Source organism: Chiloscyllium plagiosum, unplaced genomic scaffold (genome assembly GCF_037043375.1).
Source record: "Chiloscyllium plagiosum isolate Xiang-an unplaced genomic scaffold, Cpla_swu_hap1 HiC_scaffold_38, whole genome shotgun sequence".
In the NCBI taxonomy this organism is placed as follows: domain Eukaryota; kingdom Metazoa; phylum Chordata; class Chondrichthyes; order Orectolobiformes; family Hemiscylliidae; genus Chiloscyllium; species Chiloscyllium plagiosum.
In genome coordinates, this window is record NW_028270176.1 from 89,908,625 (window position 1) to 89,927,216 (window position 18,592).

The following is an 18,592-nucleotide window of genomic DNA, read 5'->3' on the forward strand; positions in this document are numbered from 1 at the left end:
TTCAAGTATCAAAATGCCTTTTAAATGCTATAACTGTCAGCCTCCACCACTTCTTCTGGCAGCTTATTCCATACACGCACCACTCTCTGCGTGAAAAAGTTGCTCCTTAATTTCCTTTTATATCTTTCCCCTCTCACTCTCAACCTATGCTCTATTTCTGGACTCTCCTACTCAGGGAAAATACCTTGTCTGTTTACCCTCTCCATGCTACCAATGATTTTATAAACCTCTACGGAGGTCACCCCTCTGTCTCTGATGCGCCAGGGAAAGAAAGCCCCAGCCTTTTTGCTCTCTTCCTGCAGCTCAAACCCTGGCAATATCCTTGTAAATCTTTGTTGAACCCTTTAAAGTTTCACAACATCCTTCCTATTGATGGAGAACAGAATTGATGGAGAACAATATTCCAAAAGAGGCCTAACCAATGTCCTGTACATGACCTTCCAACTTTTATACTCAATGCTCTGATCAATAAAGGAATGTATTCCAAACACTTTCTTCAATATCCTATCTACCTGCAACTCTACGTTCAAGGAAATATGAACCTGCACTGCAAGATATCTTTGTTCATCAACACTATCTAGGAATTTGCCACTAAGTGTATCAGTCCTGTTAAGATTTGCTTTTCCAAAATGCAGCACGTCACATTTATCTGAATTAAACGCCATCTGCCACTTCTCACCCATCTGAACAACATCCTGTTGTAATCTGAGGTAATCCTCTTCGCTGTCCACTGTATCTCCAATTTTGGTGTCATCTGCAAACTGACTATCTATACCTCCTATGCTCATATCTAAATCATATATATATAAACGACGAAAAGTAGTGGACCCATCACTGATCCTTGCAGCACTCCACTGGTCACATGCCTCCAATCTGAAAAACAACCCTCCACCACCACCCTGCCTTCTACATTTGAGCCAGTTCTGTATCCAAATGGCTACTTCTCCCTGTATTCCATGAGACCTAACCTTGCTAATCAGTCTTCCATGGGGAACCTTGTCAAGCGCCTTACTGAATTCCATAGATCATGTCCATCTCTCTGCCCTCATCAATCCTCTTTGATACATCTTCAAATAACTCAATCAATTTTGTGAGACATGATTTCCCACGCACATCGTCATGCTGACTATCACTAATCAGTCCTTGCTTTTCAGAATACAACTGTGCAAGCTCAGTGGGCTGACGTGACAGAGCTGGGACTGAATTCCTTCTGGGGTGTTTGGGAGGGATTGGAAATAACTTGGTGTGTGCTTAGCATCCAAAAAAGAATAGTAAAGGAACTAATAGGATTCTCAAAATAATGTGATATGCAGTTGGTACTAATTTACAACAACAGGTTTAAACAGTGGAAGATGGAGTGAGAAAGAAACCCTTAATCTGTTGTACTCTGCATGGTTGCTGCATTCCCCAGAAACAGTGTCAATGTCCCAGGAATTCTCCTGCTGCACCATGGTTCCAGTCACACGCTCATCTACCTAAAACTCCGAGTTCTGTTCTCACTTGGGCACAGCACTGAGATTATTGCAGGGATTGCTACATCTGAGGTCCCGCTTGCTAACCATCCATCTGGTTCCCTAAATTCTGATTCCCAGACGACTTCACCCTTCCTACCCAGGTCATTCCTACCAACATGGACATGACCTTTGACTGCTCATTGACCCCAGACGAATGACCTGCAGACACCTTGATATTCTAAACCCCACTATACTGGAATTACAGAAACACTGATACCTTCTTCAATTTCCTGATCCCCTGTGCGTATTGCTTCTCCTTCCTTCTCCCCCCCGCCCCCCTGTACAGTCAGGCTGCTTGTGGTGCCGCAGACATGACTCCGACTTTCTTCCCTGAGCAGCCTGCACCTTCATCAGCTTCCAAAACAGGAAACTGAATTGGGAGGGAGATATCAAGATGTCCTTACATTCTCTGAATGTTTCTGTTCGATTGTCTAGTCCCTTATTCGCTTTCTTCTTCTCGGCTGTCCTGTCTGAAGGGTGATCTGCTCCCACTCCACTCTGCTCCCTCACAGGGTCACCGTCTCTGTGACTCCCAGGCACGATTAGGCCTCGATCCCTTGTGCTGATTAATATCTTCCCACCTTGCTGCCTCTGTAACTCCCAGGAATGATAGCCTCATGCTCCTGCTCCAAGTGACTCCCTCACACGGTCACTCCCTCTGTGACTAGGTGCTGATTTCGAGCCTTCTGCTCTGCTGTTTCTCCAAATCCAAGTCCCAGTAGGCCTCGATCGCTCGCTGCTGATTTATATTCACTCGCTCTGTGCTGCTCTGTCTTTGGTTATCTGCCCTTGTGACTCCCAGGTAATGATAGACCTCAAGCCTCAGTTGAGATTTATAACATCCCATTCCGCACTGCTCTCATACAGGATCGCTGTTGTGCTTGGAAAACAGTGGAAAAGAGCAGGATTAGACAGAGCAGAGGGTGTTACAGTGATTGGGCGAGCTGTATGGGATGGAACAGGTTATCTGGGGAGCTAGGCAGATCTGCAACAACTAAAGGAGGTTACTAGAAGTTACAGCGAGAATTGCAGGCACTGAAGAAGGCAAAGGAAATAGAGAGATGTTGGCTTGTTCATGATGGAGCTTTGTGGAGTCTAAAGGGCTTTTTCTGAGCTGCTTACAGAGATGTGCAGACATCAACAAATGCAAATTGATAGTCAGGAAGTGTTGTATGGTACTGGAGACTGTTGGATGTTACAGAGTTGGAAGACTTGCAGTAATTGGGGGGAATATAAACATTTGGAGCACTGGTGGTGTTCAAGGACCCTCAGGACATGAGGAGGTGCAGAGAATGGGAGCATTCCAAATACTGGTATTGTAGGGGCTGGAAGTCTGGAGATGGATAAGGAGGATGAAAAATGCCAATTTAGAATACACGACCATTGTAATCATAGAGATTTAAGGAAGGGAACCTGTGCTGTCATTTATTACAGTTAGATGGAGAGTTACAGAAGCTGACGGGGTTACAAATTTAAAAAGGGAGAGAATTTAGGTGATCAGAAGTTTAAACAAGAATAAAGAAATTTTAGAGCTCTCTAGCGCAGGTAGGAATGGAGGAGGTGCGATTTTGTGAGGAACTATAAGAGTTATAACTCGGGGAGGCTGTCAGATATAAAAGGAAAAGCTGCGTTGTCTGTATGTAGTTACAGACATGAGGCGTGTTGTAGCGTCAGCTGGAGGGTATACAGATAACAACAGTTCAAACGGCTGGTGCAGTGGCTCTGGAAGGCAGCTCAGTAGGTAACAACAATAACTGCAGATGCTGGAAACCAGATTCTGGATTAGTGGTGCTGGAAGAGCACAGCAGTTCAGGCAGCATCCGAGGAGCAGTAAAATCGACGTTTCGGGCAAATGCCCTTCATCTTGAATACAGGCAGAGAGCCTGAAGGGTGGAGAGATAAGTGAGAGGAGGGTGGGGGTGAGGAGGAATTAGCATAAAGTACAATAGGTGAGTGGGGGAGGGCATGAAGGTGAAAGGTCACACACACACATACACACACAAACACACACACACATGCGTATACATACACGTTTATGTGTGAATTTGCACTTGCTCATTTGTATTTTCATATATAACCCGCTTTGTTCCAAATACACACAATTCGTAGACAATTGGTCATTGTGGTATTTATCGCCTTCTTCTTTGCAAATGAACCCAGTCTGACTCCAGATGAAGAGAAAGACAGACTCCAAACAAGACCTCATGACTAAAATGCATTGTTTGACCGGAGGGGTCACCACCTTTCCATCGATAATACCTGAAGGTATCTCCAGGCAACGACATGAAAGAAAAGCGGACACTTGCATATTAATCAAACAAAACCTACTCCTTCATTCTAATTGATTAAAGATTTAAGACCCAGCTTAGGTGTGTTCAATTAAAGCGCATGAGTTTACACCCTTTGATCTTTTTCCTTATAAATCCAATCCCTAAGTTCTTCCTCTCTCCCTAAGACCTGGTGAAGAAGCAGCTCTCAGAAAACTAGAGTTTTCAAATAAATCTGTTGGAATATAATCTGGTGTCGTGCAGATTTTGGCCTTGTCCAACTCAGTCCAAAACCAGCACCTTCATATCATGGCTTTTATTAGTTAGCCAATCCTCTCTCCAAGCACGTTTTTTTCCTAACATAATGTGCTCTTGTCTTGCATATTATTCGTTTTTGAGGCACGTTTTGCAATTGTTTCTGGAAGTCCAGATATAATACATCTATAGGATCCCCTTTATCCATCCTGCTTGTCACATTCTTTTAAGTGTTAGTCAAATCATTCAAACATGACTGATGCTTAGTAATACTATGTTAACTGTCATGGATCGTGTCTTGACTTTGAAAATATCCAGTTATTAGTTCCTTCATACCAGATTCTAACAATTTGTCTTCAATCCCAATAATTTGTCCAATACTTTCCATTCCCTAGTGAAGTTGGTTATTCTAAGTTCTTCCTTTTCTATAACCCGCACACTCTCTTTCAATTCCTGTGATACAGGCAAAAAGCTGTAAAAGATCTGCTCCAATTGCTGTGTAAGATGAATGAGTGGCTGATTGGACTCATTCTGTTCAAAGTTTGATCAGGGGTCGTGAGTGTGAAGTCATCAGATGGAAGTCATACCGAATGAATTTTTTTGATTTATTTCAGAGAGGTCATTTATTTGGTTTTTCAGCCAAGCCTTTGACAAAGCCCCTCGGGGGAAACTGATGAAGGAAGTACAATCTCATGGTATCAAGGGTAACTTGGTAAGTGGCATTCAAATTGTCTTAGTGGCAGGAGACACAGGGTGGTGGGAGAAGGCTGTTTGTGTGACTGGAGACCAATGTCCCCTGGTGTACCACAGGGATCAGTGCTGTGTTCCTTATTATTTGTGGTGTTCATAAATGATATAGATGTGAATGTGGAGGGGGGAGGGAGTGTGCGACAAATAAGTGTATGTTTGATACAATGATTGGCCGGGTGGTTGCCAGTGAGGAGGAAGGCCTGATGTTGCAGGAAGATACGGATGGAATGGTCAGATGGGTGGATCAATGGCAGATGGAATGTCACCCTGATAAATATGAGGTAATGCACTTTGGAGGAAGGAATGAGACAGGGGAGTATTCAATGAATGGTAGCACACTAGGAAGCTCAGAGGGTGCTTCGCCACACATCCCTAAATGGGACTGGACAGGGTAATGGGTTAGGTAAGAAGTCACATGCGACTGTTAGCATAGCTTTTATTAATTGAGACATAGATTGTAAGAGTTATACAGGACTGTGATTCGGGAAAGATGGAATACTGTGTACAGTTCTGGGAACCACATTAGAGGAAGGATGTGATTGCACTGGAGGGCTGCAGAGGAGAGAGACTGGATAAGCTCGGGTTGTTTACTTTGGAGCAGAGAAGGCTGAGGGGATGTGATTCAGAAGGATGAGGTTAAGCAGAGTATGGAGAGGGGAGATAGACAGCAGTTGTTCATTTTAGTCAAAGGACCAAGACGAGCAGCAGACATTTAAAGTGAAGGATTTGAAGTTTAGAGAGGATTTGAGGATTGTTTTTCACGCAGAGTGTTGGGTCAGGAATAAACTTCCTGAGAGGGTAGTTGTGATGGGTAATCTCACAACCTTTAAACAGCAATTGGACCAACACTTGGAGTATCATAACATTTCTGGCTATGGATCTCATGGAAGAAATTAGGACTAATGTAGATCATGCTTTTTTTTGAGGGAACAGAGTCCATGCTTCTGTGATTGTTTCATTGTGGAGGAAGGTAAATGGTGTGTTGACGTTCATTTTAGGAGGATTTATGTACAGAAGAAAGGGTGTGTCACTGTCACTGTACAGGACTTTGGGTTGTCATAAGGTTTAGCTACACATGATTCTGATTCTGGCATGTTCACCCACAGTCATCACTGAACCATAAATCGGCTTGATGGTAATGGTAGACTGACGGATTATCCTGGGGGATAAATTACAGATTATGATTGAATACAATTCTGCTGCTGCTGTGATCTACAGCGCCACATGAATGCCCCGTTTGAGCTACAATATCTGCAATTCAATTCTACTGACTGTCCCCCAGTTCACACCGAGACTTATTCACACATCAGCCCTCTACTCAGTGACCTGACCTGGTTTCTGATTTGGTAGCACTTCTATTTCCATATTCTCATTCCACTGAGGGTCTCTCCTTGATGTTATTGTCTCCAATTTATTGTCTTCCTTAAACCCTTTAACATATTCATCTGATTTTTTTTTCCATTCTCTTAATACCGTCATCTGTGTTAGATGTGAATGTGTTCCCTCTCTCTGGCCATGAGTAAGAGCTTTGTAGTGTCAGTGATGCCTGTCTTATGTAGATTCAGAGCCAATGAATGTGTGCCCCTAATGTTACTGTTCACTTTCCGGTGACAGCGCTCGATATCAGACAGGGCGTTCGAGCAGCTTTGACACACGTCTGTGGAACTTGCTCAAAACAGATATTGCTGAAGAAACAATGCAGGTCTGGCAATATCTTGTGGAGTGAACGTAAAGTTGACTTTTCAGGTCCAGTGACACTTCTACAAAGCTCCCAGTTTCACCATAATTATTTGCATTTTTCTTTCCAGTATCCATAATTATTTATTTAATTGAAAATTTTTTATGTGCCTATTCATTTCTTGAGAAACTCAATAGGTGTGGCAGCATCTGCAGAGACAGAGAAACAGAGTTAGTGTTGCAAGTCTAGTGTGACAATTCTTCAGAACAGAGAAGGATTGGAAACTGGGCTTTTTAATCCCTTGAGAGAGGTGAGAGGATGGGTGATGGGGAAAAGAGGGCATGGCAAAAGACAAACCGGCTTTTAGCAGTGGTGAACGAGAAGATGATGCGAACTGGCTTTAAATTAAGATGTGAATGGGGAAAGGGGTTCTCTCTGTTGAGTGCAACATAAAGAAGACACAATCACAAAAGCTCATAGGGAGGTGAGGAGGGAGAATGCATGAAACATGGAGGACAGCCATAATGGGTTCAGGCTGTGAAGTTATGAAATTGAATATTAACTCCTACGGGCTGTAACGTACCAAAGTATAAAATGAGGTGCTATATGAGCTTGGGTTCTGTTTCAGTGAGACTTTGCAGCAGCCCAGGAACGAAAAGTTAACATGAGAGCGAGGTCGATTATTGAAATGGGAAGCAATGACAATGTCAGAATTATTCCTCCAGAGTGGGAGTGTTCCACAATGCAGTCTCTGTTTGGTCTCCCCAATGTAAAGAAGACTGCATTGTGAGCAACAATGACAGGAGACTGGATTGAAAGAGTACAAGTGAAATGTTGCTTCACCTGGATGTTGTTTTTGGGGCCTTGGACAGTGAGGAGGGAAGAGGTGAGTGCGCAATTCTTGCAGCTTCTGCAATTGAACGGGAAAGTGCCATGGGGAAAGTGGGGAAGTGCTCGGGGTGATGGAAAGTGTCACAGAAGTCCCTGAGAAATACTGACATTGGACAGGAGGAGAAGATGTGTTTGATGGTGCTGTCCTGCAGGTAGTGGTGGAAGTGGCGGAGGATGATTCTGTGAATGTGGATTCTAGTGCAGTAGGAAGTGAGGGCAAGGGGAGATCTATCATTGTTCTGGGGAGGAGGGGACGGAGTGAGGGAAGACAGTGGGCGATGGGACAGTCACAGCTAAAAGCCCTGTCCACGAGAGTTAGGGGATTTCTGGTTTGAAGGAAAAGGAGGTCACGTCAGAGACAGCTCACTGGAATGTGGCATCATCAAACAGAAATAACAGAGACGGAGAAACTGGGAGAATGGGGTCAGCCTCTAATTTGAAGATTTCTGTCTCACATTTGGTCTGAAGCGGGATGTGGAAATAGACCCAGAGGAAGGTCAGTGGGTATGCACGGGCAGACATTCAAGCAGATATCCCTTAACGCTCAGAAATTATAGTTTCTGTTCAAAAAGAAGGACTTGATAAGGAGATGAACCACCTATGGTTGACAAAAGCTGTCAAGGATACTATTCAACCACAATTTAATAAGCGTTAGTGTCGGGCTTGGTTTGGATGTTTATTTCAGGGAGCAGAAGCAGATGCTGAGCATAAATTTCAGCTGTGCTTCCTGAATTACCCCCAGACATCCCTACCATTGCTGCTCCATCCTCTTCCCTGCTCGTCTCCCCTTCCTGTTTCCAGGTTCTCCCTCTCCAATTACAGAGCACATTCTCTCACATTATAGTCCCCCCCGCCCCACTTCACCAGAAGCTCTTTCATCAATTTTACCTTCCCTGCACTAGCATCAAGGTGCGTTTTGTGCTGCTATTTTGCCTGTGGTCTCAGTGTGGCTGGACCTCCCACTCACATCTCATTCCAGAAAGTTTTCTTCTTGTAGTAAACCTTATTGAAAGCACCTCTCTCCCTTCGCACTGAATTCACACTGTGATCCAAAACCCAAAAAAGTATACTCAGCCTTCATCTCACTCTGCTAAAGGTCCCTGCACGCTGCCCGTGTGGTATAAGAATTCCTTTCCTTACATAGATCCGGCCAGAGATACGTATTCGCTGTAGAGATCATCACCCCCTTTAGACCAAGGAATTCAGGAGCTTGATGTCTTATTGGCACTAGTAAGAGTTTCATGCTGCCTTAGTATTGTAACATGGAGTTAAACATATCACATTATGAAGTTCGGGCTGAGTGTTGTTTCCCTGTCATTTTTAATATTGTTTAAAATTAGCAGTGCTTATCTTTAAATGCTTGTTCTTGAAGTTAGTATCAGATGGAGTCTAGTAGGTTGAGAGGTGACATTATAGAAGATTATAAAATCATGTGAGGCATGGATAGGGTGAATAGCCAAGGTCTTTCCAGCAGGATAGGAGAGTCCAAACATCGATGACGTAGCTTTAAGGAGAAAAGGGAAAGATTTAAAAGGAATAAAGGGGCAATGTTTTCACACAGAGCGCGATGTGTGTATAGAATGAGCTGCCAGGGGAAGAGTGGTAGATGCAAATACAGATACAACATTTAAAAGACATTTGGACAAATATATGAATGGAAAAGGTTCAGAGGCATATGGGCCAAGGGCAAGCAGATGAAACTAGTTTAGTTTAGAAAACCTGTCAGCATGGACAAGTTGGACCAAAGGGTCTGTTTGAGCGATATGACTGTATGAATCTAGAAAGCGAGGAAAAAAGGAAGAAAAGCTATTATGTAAGCAAATTGGCAAGAAATATAGAAACAAGCGGCATGAGCTTTTCCGTGTATATAAAGAAAGTCCAATATGAATGTGTGACCTTCGGGAGAAATGAATTCAGGAAAGTAGATTGAGGACGTTTGGACGGTGTGCCTGGAGGGAATAGACAGATAATTTACACCAGAATTTTGCACTATTCTTCACAGGGGAAGGCACTGTAAGTATTTCAATGATATAAACAAAATGATCATAGGAGGGAAGTTCTTGAACAGCCTCTAACAAAAGGAACAAGGTTTTTTTTTAAATAAACAGATAAGACTAATGGTAGACAGGTCAGTACAACTTCATAGTTGGGTTTAAAAGCAGCGGTTACACAAGTACTGCTGGTACTGAGGGAAAAAAAAAAAACTATAACTCTCTGGATTGCAGGAATGAACCAGCGATTCTAGAGACCATCCAATGTGGCGCCTGTCTTCAATAAAATAGCGAGACTGAAAGCAGGAACCATTTAGCCTCACCATTATTGCTGGGAATCTGTGAGAGTCTGTTATTAAGGAAAGGACTGCAGGGCATTTAGAAAAGCTACACATGGAGTCAGCATGGTTTTGCGAAAGGGGTTCTATAATTTCCCTGTAAAATCATTCAAAGTTTTTTGTGGAGATCCCTGAGAATGTAACAAGCGGACTTGATAAAAGGGAGCTGGTAGACACGGTGCTTTCCAGAGGGTTTCCAAAATGTATCACATTACTGGAGCTCGTAGTATGACGCTTAATATATTAGCATGGGATGACGGTTGATTAACACATAGAAATCGGAGAGTCATGGTTAATGGATCTTCCTGATAAAAAGTATCTGCTGGAGTATCACAAATATCAGTGCAATGGCACGATTTATTTACAATCTATACTGATAGCCTGACGGCAAGAGCTGAGTGCATTATACATCCGAGTTTGAGGATGACACTGAGAACTAAAAGGCAGGCTGTTATTTAATGGAATGGACTCACCCAAAAAGAACAGTGCAAAGGGATGGGATTGTTCTTGTGTTTGAAACATAACGACAGCATGCTGATGCAGCAAGTATCTTGGTTGGTTCGTTATGCGGATTCCTGGGATGAAAGCGTTGAATTATTGAGTACATCTAAAATGATGAAGCGATTATTCATTGTGGTTGAAATGAATGAGGGTGATATTACTGAAATGCACAAGATACAGAGGGGGCTTGACAATGTAGATTTTGAGAATTTGGATCCATTCCAGGGCAGAGTGTCGAACTCCGCGATGGAGATACAGAATAAGGGATATGCAAAGATATATCTTCTTTCAGAAGGTAGTGAATATCTGGAAATCCCTAACCCAGAGAGTGAGGGGGCTGGGACACTGAATGTATTTACAGACTGGGTGGATTGGGTTTTGACATATCAGCGAGTCCAGGGATACAAGGGGTTAGCAGGAAATTGGCGTTGAGCTCTGAAGTAGATCAGCTATGTTCTGATTAAATGACATTGCAGGCTTGAGGGGCCGAATGGCCTGGTCCGGTTCATATTTCTTACGTTCTTATGTTATTCTTTTGGAAAGTAACTGGTTATTTTCCTGAAAATGGTGTTGTACAATGTTGCATTCAGGCAGAGCAAAGGATTTGTTTGAGCTAACCCTGGAAGCGGGTCGAGGGCTGTACTCAAAGCGAATCAAGGTCTGCAACATGACCCACAACTGGAGTAGCAGTTACGGAGAGGAAAGGCCTGGGAAGAGGGATTGGGGTGGAGGTCAATTCCTGACTCAGCCTGGATTTTCCAAGTACTTTTCCCAAACTACACCTAAGCATCGGAGTGGCCTCGATCTGCCCTTGTGTAGCAGGTCCAAAGGGCTGAATGAAACAACATAACAAAAATCTGAGGGATAGGAGTGGGTCATTCTGCACTTTGACACTACTCCAACAGTAAATACGGTTGTGGCTCATTTCATTGTGGTCCCAGTTGCACTTTTCTCTCCCTGCACCATTTCTCCTGATTCACCTGTCTATGGACTACCTGGCGAACCCAGCCTCGATATAATATAAAGATTCAGCCATCCAAAACTTCTGGGAAAGAGAATTCCCACTTGAGTGAAATCCCACTTTGTGAATTTCTCCTCATTCCTGTTTTGACAGAGTTTGGAGGGTGTCATTGTTTCCTTTTCTCGTCCAACTCCTTCACTGCTCACAACAAATCTTAAATATCACCTGTTTGGTGATATGGCCGATGATAAAGGACTCAGATTGGGTCAGGTTCAGTGGTAGGAACAAGTCAGGCAGATTTCTTTAGTCAGCCACAAGTATAACTAACAGAACTAACAGAGCAGCATGGTGGATCTGAGGGTAGCGCTGCTGCCTCACATCACCAAGGAGCTGGGTGCAATTCCATCCTTGGGCGACCCTCTATGTGGAGTTTGAACATTCTTCCTGTGTCTGTGTTCGTTTCCTCCCAGTGCTCCAGTTTCCTGCCACAGTCCAAAAATGTGTATCTTAGAGTGGATTGGCCATGCTAAATTGCCCATAGTTCCCAGCGATATGTAGATTAAGTGGATTAGTCATGCGAAATGCAGAATTACATGGATAGGGTAGGGGTCAGGACTTGGTGGGATGCTATTCGGTATGGCTGTGTGGATTTGATGGGCAGAATGTCCTGCTTCCACACTGTCGAGGTTGTATAACAATGGCAACAAATTTGGACCATTAAAATACCTAGTGGGTATCTACCTAATCCACTCTGTTGGAGGTCTTGTATGTTTCAATGAGATCATCTCTCTTTCTATGTGTAACCTGTTAAACTCTCCATAATATAAGGCCTTCATCCCTGGAATACATGAGTTGAAACATCTCTGAACTGCTTCCAATGTAATTATATCCTTGTTGCAAGGTTTGTGAAGGTTTGTTGCTCAGGTTGAGGTTTAGGGTGCAGGTTTGCACGCTGAGCTGTAGGTTTGATATCCAGACATTTCATTACCTGGCTAAGTAACATCATCAGAGGCGACCTCCAAGTGAAGCAAAGCTGTTGTCTCCTGCTTTTTATTAATATGTTTGTCCTGGATGGGGTTCCTGGGGTTTGTGATGATGTCATTTCCTGTTCATTTTCTGAGGGATTGATACATGGTATCTAGATCTATGTGTTTGTTTATGGAGTTGTTATTGGAGTGCCAGGCCTCTAGGAATTCTCTGGCATGTCTTTGCTTCGCCTGTCCCAGGCTGGATGTGTTGTTCCAGTCGAAATGGTGTTTTTTTCATCCGTGTGTCGGGCTACGAGGGAGAGAGGGTTTTGTATTTTTGTGGCTTGCTGGTGTTCGTGTACCCTGGTGGATAACTTTCTTCCTGTTTGTCCTACGTAGTGTTTGTGGCAGTCCTTGCATGGAATTTTGCAGATGACGTTGGTTTTGTCCATGGGTTGTACTGGGTCTTTTAAGTTTGTTCGGTTTTTTTTTGAGAGTATTGGTGGGTTTGTGTGCTACTAGGATTCCGAGGGGTCTTAGTAGTCTGGCTGTCATTTCTGAAACTTCTTTGATATATGGTAATGTGGTCAGGGTCTCTGGCTGTGTTTGGTCTGCTTGTCGTGGTTTGTTCTTGAGGAATCTGCGGACTGTATTTTTTGAGTATCCTTTCATCTTGAATACGTTGTAAAGGTGGTTCTCCTCTGTTTTCCGAAGTTCATCTGTGCTTCAGTGTGTGGTAGCTCGTTGCAATAGTGTTCTGATACAGCTTCGTTTGTGTGTGTTGGGATGGTTGCTAGTTTAGTTAAGTATTTCGTCAGTGTTTGTCAGTTTTCTGTATACGCAGGTTTATAGTTCTCAGTTGTCCACAGTCGATAATCTAGAAAACATTTTAAAATGCAAACAGTGATAGAACAGAGTTCGAAAGGACCATGGGGCCGCTCTGTCATGAGAGAGAGAACACTCGTGGTGGTTTGCACTGAGAGTTACTACACCTCGGGTGATGGGGTGTGGTTAAGAGAGCGTCCCCTTCATGGTAACCTCTGTCAGTGTAGGGAATTGAACTGCCAGTGATTTTCACACCCACAGTACTCCTTGTCATGCCACAATGGATGTATGGAGCTGTAAATGGATGGGAGCCACACATCCTGTCATTTCCAGCATGGGCTGCAATTTTCCCCAAGCTGTGCAGTGATCTAACACAGTGTTACTGAGAAATGCACTGGGGTGGTGTACACAGACCTACATGCTGGGAGGGTAACTGCTCCTGGTTTACAGATCAATGCACGAGGGTTGTGTACACAGCTCTACATGCTGGGAAGGTAACTGCTACTGGTTTGCAGATCAATGCAGTGGGGTGGTGTACACAGCTCTACATGCTGGGAGTATAACTGCTCCAGGTTTACAGATCTATTCACTGTACAGCTACTCATACTGAACAGAAACCTTATCGTATTTATAAAGCAAGGCACTGGTGTGGGCCGCAGACAGACTGATTCACCTGGATTACTGAATCAATGCACTGGTGTGGGTCTGTGCTGGTCCCCATGCTGGACAGATAGCTAATGGCCTGGTGAGACCTGCGCAGTCTTCCATCCTTGGACAGATTGCTGGTTTGTCTGAGCGTGGTCTGCACAATATTCCACCCTGGAGAGATTGCTGTGTTGTAATGAGTCTGGTCTGCACAATTCTCCATCCTGGACACATTGCTATTTTATTCTGAGCCTGGTCTGCACAGTGCCTCATGCTGAGCAGATATTTCATCTGGGCGTATAAGTGTCTGGGCTGGATCTGTGAGGTGGATTAAGTATCCGAAATAATTCCTGATCGAGCTATCACTCCTTTAGCTCAACACATTCCCTGTCAAACCCTGTATTTCTGCAACATGTTGCCCATGAAATAATTATCTAAATAAAACGCGAATATCTGTCCTTCTTGCGATCCAAACGCGCAGAAACACCTGGAAATATATGATGAAGGCAGTCGCAACCAAAAGGATTTCTTATTTTAAAGGTGCTCTGTTTCAGATGCATTTTGCTTGCTCAAAGTGTTCGACACTGAGCAAAATACAATATATTCAAACACAGTAGACAAAATGCAACAAAAACTTAATTCTATTGGACAAGATAACATAATAATTGATTATTTAAATATTACACAGTAACTACTCCAATATGGTAACATCCTTGAGACACACCCTTGTCATAAAACAAATTCAGGAATCAGATTGGCTCACATGCAGTTCTCCAACCCAGGAGGAAAGAACAACAAAAGTCAATTGTGAGAGAAATCTCAGGGAGAGTGTCTGGCAGCCTGGAGAGGTTTCCTGCCTTCTGACCCTGCTGAGACCCAAGCCATAACTGGCAAAAGGTAAAATTAAGAATCCTGCTTCTGTGACAGCTTGACCATCACTCTACAGGACCCGGCTGTGGTTGCAAGGAAAAAAAGGAATGGACGGTATCTGCGCAGTCTATGCCACTGTAGGAGCCTCTCAAAAATGCCTAACCCCACCTAAGCAGTTAAATGATGGCAAGATAAATATCAAAGTTCAACATAAATAAAAAATGAAAGGATGTAGCAGGCCTGGTGGTCAGATACAGACGGATTCGGAAGCCTAGCAATTCCTACCCTGCCAAAACACAGTCGAATCATCATGCTAGTGAAGAGAAACCATTATCTCTCTCCGTCACTCTAACTTTACAATTGGAGATGTGCCATTCACCCAATAGTCAGTGATGTCAACATCCCAACCCAGACCAAGTATGTTTGTGGTCTATAAGTGATGTAGTGAAGTGGGTTAACTTGAGCTGTTTGTTCGGTGACTGTGATTGATGTCACTCTTCATGGACCCTAACTGTGCCACTGGAGAGTTTCCCTCTTCCATAATTAAGGGGCTTCTTTTAACCTGTTATTCCATAGTATCAGGGGCAGCATCATCCTCAACTCGATAGGGATCAGCAGCTCCAGAGAGAGGGAGTGGAATTGAATTTGAGAACAATAGACTGGAGTGTTCCAACCATGAACTGGAGTTAGTCTTTACTGGCTTTCTCAGGATTGGCCATGGTTAGAGTTGCGGATCGAAGCCGTACTGATGATTATTCAAGCCGGTTACTATCCGATCCTAACTATTATTGGTATTCCTGGTAAGTCTTTCCCTGTCAATTCTATAACCTATGGTGAATATCATTGCTAATTCTGTTATTTATATTTCGCAAATACGTAGAGTATTTTCTTCTGGTTCAGTCACAATCTCCACTTCCTTTAAATGAATTTCAGACTCTTCACTCAGAAACATCTAAGAAGGAACAAGACTGTTCAGAACCTCAAATTTGACTTTTGCCCTGAACTGCTTTATGTCTCTGTATTCTCTCTGTCATCAAACCTGCCCACACCCACCTCAATAATATCCCCAGTCTCCACCTCTGCCTCAGTGCTGTTGCTGAATTAAACATCATCTACCTCTTTGTTAACTTCACAATTTATGGCTCCAGTTGTATTCTGACCTCTCTTCCAGTTACGAATATTTTGACCACAAGCTTGTTCTCGTCACTACAGTTACTTCACAACTGGTACTCTGTATCAGATTCATGATGTCACTGGAGGTGTAATTCAGTGGTGCAGAATATGACTCGAAAGCCATTGTTTGAAATCCTACCACAACAGATGACGAAACTAAAATTTGAATGACAAAAATTGGCATGACATGTCACTGATGGAAACCATAAACGATCAGGATTTCTTTTATTATTAATCGTCTTTGGTACAGAAACTTAACATTATTGCCCAGTCTGGATTAAGTGTGACTTCAGACCCACAATGAAATAGTTGGCTCCATGTTGCCTTGACAAATGGCCTCACAGTCAAGGGCAATTAGGATAGACAACACATGCTGCCCTTGCCAGTGATGCTGACATACCATGAAACAACAACATTAAAGGTGAAATAAACCAAAGAACTGTGGATAATGGAGATCTGAAATAAAATTCTCCAGTATCCGCAAGTGTTGGAGAATCTCAACATGCATGACAGCCTCTGTCAGGAGAAAAACATAACTTTTTGAGTTCAGTGATTCTATCAAAACTCAATGCAACTGGGAAATAATATTATTATATCAGGGATGGTTGGAAGGGTGAGTGGGAGGTTTGTGTTGAATGGATAAAGAAATGTCCAGCAAAAGAGAGAGAGAGAAAGGAAAAGCAAACAAAAGGATTACTAATGATGAACCTGAAGGAAAATAGAATGGGAGGTTATTCTAACATTCCTGCCTTTCCCATATTCTCGAATATCACGTCCATTGAGGTATGTACCTGGTTAAAGTGAATTCTGTTCCCTCTGTCTCTCTTCAATGAGTGTGATGATCTACTCCATTGGCAATAATGGTGTTGCCCGTCTAGTTGCTGAGATACAGGGAAAGGTAATGTTACAGTGTCAACTGCTTCTTTCGATAGAGGAATTGTTACTGCGGGACTGTGCAGAGATGTAACGGTTTTCTCAGCCAGGAACAGAAACTGCCGAGATGAAGGAATTTTCAACACTGAATGGGTGCAGCATGCGTGTGGGGATTTGACTTGCTGCTGTCATTAGAAAGTCAGTGGAGTTTCTGTAAATGGTGTTCTCAGGTTTGTTTTGTCAGCTGCTGAGTTCATTCCGGGAGACCAGAGGGTCTGGTGACCCCACTCTGGTTACTGCATTTACAGAGTGTCTGGGTCCATGATAAACAATTTGAGCAGAGACTACAAAGAAGGGAAGCTCTGTAAACAGGGAGGAGCAAGGAACTGAACTTTCCTCTCTGGCATTTCCAGAAACATTTGTCTAAGCTGCAACCATTCATGTGTAAAATGTGAAACCAGCTTGTTTCAAAAATGAGGTGCTCACTGAGCTGTATCCTCTCTTTCGGTATAACCTATAGTCTCTCACTAGGGACAGGACTGTGCAGACTCTCACCTTGAAGTGAACTGTTTCAATTCTGAAACATTCCAGGCAGACGTGTGTAATATATCCACCATACCTGGAGTGTAGTCCTCCGATGTAACACGAGCTGACCGAAGCCACCTGTCTGCTGAGAGGAATGCATTGGTTCCATCTCCACAGAGAAAGGTACAGAAATAACTTTCAGAAATATGAAGATACAGAGTGACTTGTAAAAATGAGGAACTGCAGAAAATTAGAATTAATGATGAGTATTTTTTGGAAATCTAATTGAATTGAAGTTTCATAAGTTGCTGCATCTGATGAGCTACATCCCAGAGTATTGAGGAGGTGAGAACAGAGCCAGTGAAATAATTATTCTTCAAAGCTGATTAGATTCTAGAAAGGATGCTGCAGACGAGAAAGTAGCTATTGTCAACCTAAACATTTAAAACAGGATGGAGAGAGAAAACAGAAAACTAAATAGCTTGATGTCAGCGGTCAGAAAAACATTGAAACGTTTTATAAGGAACGTGACAACTAGGCACTTGGAGAACAATGATATAATTTGGTAGAGTCAGCCTAGATTCAGGAAAGATAAATGATCTTTGATAAACCTGCTGGGGTTTGTTGAGATTGTCCATTGTGACATCGAAATTGAGAATCAATGGGTGTGAAGTATTTGAATTTTCAGCACATGCTTGACATGGTTGAAAACAGGTGAGTGGGGAATGTTAGACTCCATGGGTAGGTAGGTGTGGAATATATACCATATGGATTAAAAATTGGGTAATGGAGATATGAGAAGAGTAGTCTTTTTGGCTGGACTGAAGGCTTGTTGGGTATCAGATGGATCAGTGTTTGGGCAATAGCTGTTCACAAGGTACAAAAATGATCAGATGGGAACAACAAATATCTTCATGTCCATTTATTTTTATTAAATGGTGAGACATTGGGAAAAGGTGTTGTTGAAAATGACCTGGATCTCCTTGATCTTAAGTCATAAACAAATTCAAACGGGACAGAAAGTAAATGATATGTGGCTCTTCATGCAACACGATTGAAGTACCAGAGTTATATATTTCTTTCTGGTAGTGTTTTGATGATAGAGTATTTGGTGCATTGTGTACAGATTTGGCCTGCTTTATAAATAATGATCTCCATGTCACCGAGACAGTGCAAAGGAGTTTTATCAGACTAAACCCTGGCATGATGGTACTATGAGGAGAGAGTGCAGGAACTGTATGTTTACTCCGTAGCGCTGCGAGAGAATAAGAAGCTGAAATTTGATGGTTATGGAGGGACATTCATTATGTCTCAATCAGCTGAATAAGGTGAAAATTCCATACTTTTCAGAGGATGTTTGATTCCCGATAGTTTACATGCATCTGCGGACATGCCCCCATGTCGATTGATAGAGAGGTACATGCTCTGAACGAACTCTGGACACTTGAATGCACAAGTGTGACATTGCATTGAATGTCACTTTGCACACACACCTGTCAGCAGCCACAGTAACTTCATTCTGAAACAGTTAGTCATTTCCCACTAGCATCTGACATCCATGGAGACC

At 43.0% G+C, this 18,592-nt stretch overlaps 1 long non-coding RNA gene across 1 annotated transcript in view; it reads left to right on the top strand.

Annotated features, from left to right (window-relative positions):
* LOC148139732 (uncharacterized) overlaps positions 1 to 18,592 on the top strand; it is a 215,966-nt gene that overhangs the window by 86,320 nt on the left and 111,054 nt on the right. The window lies entirely within an intron of this gene.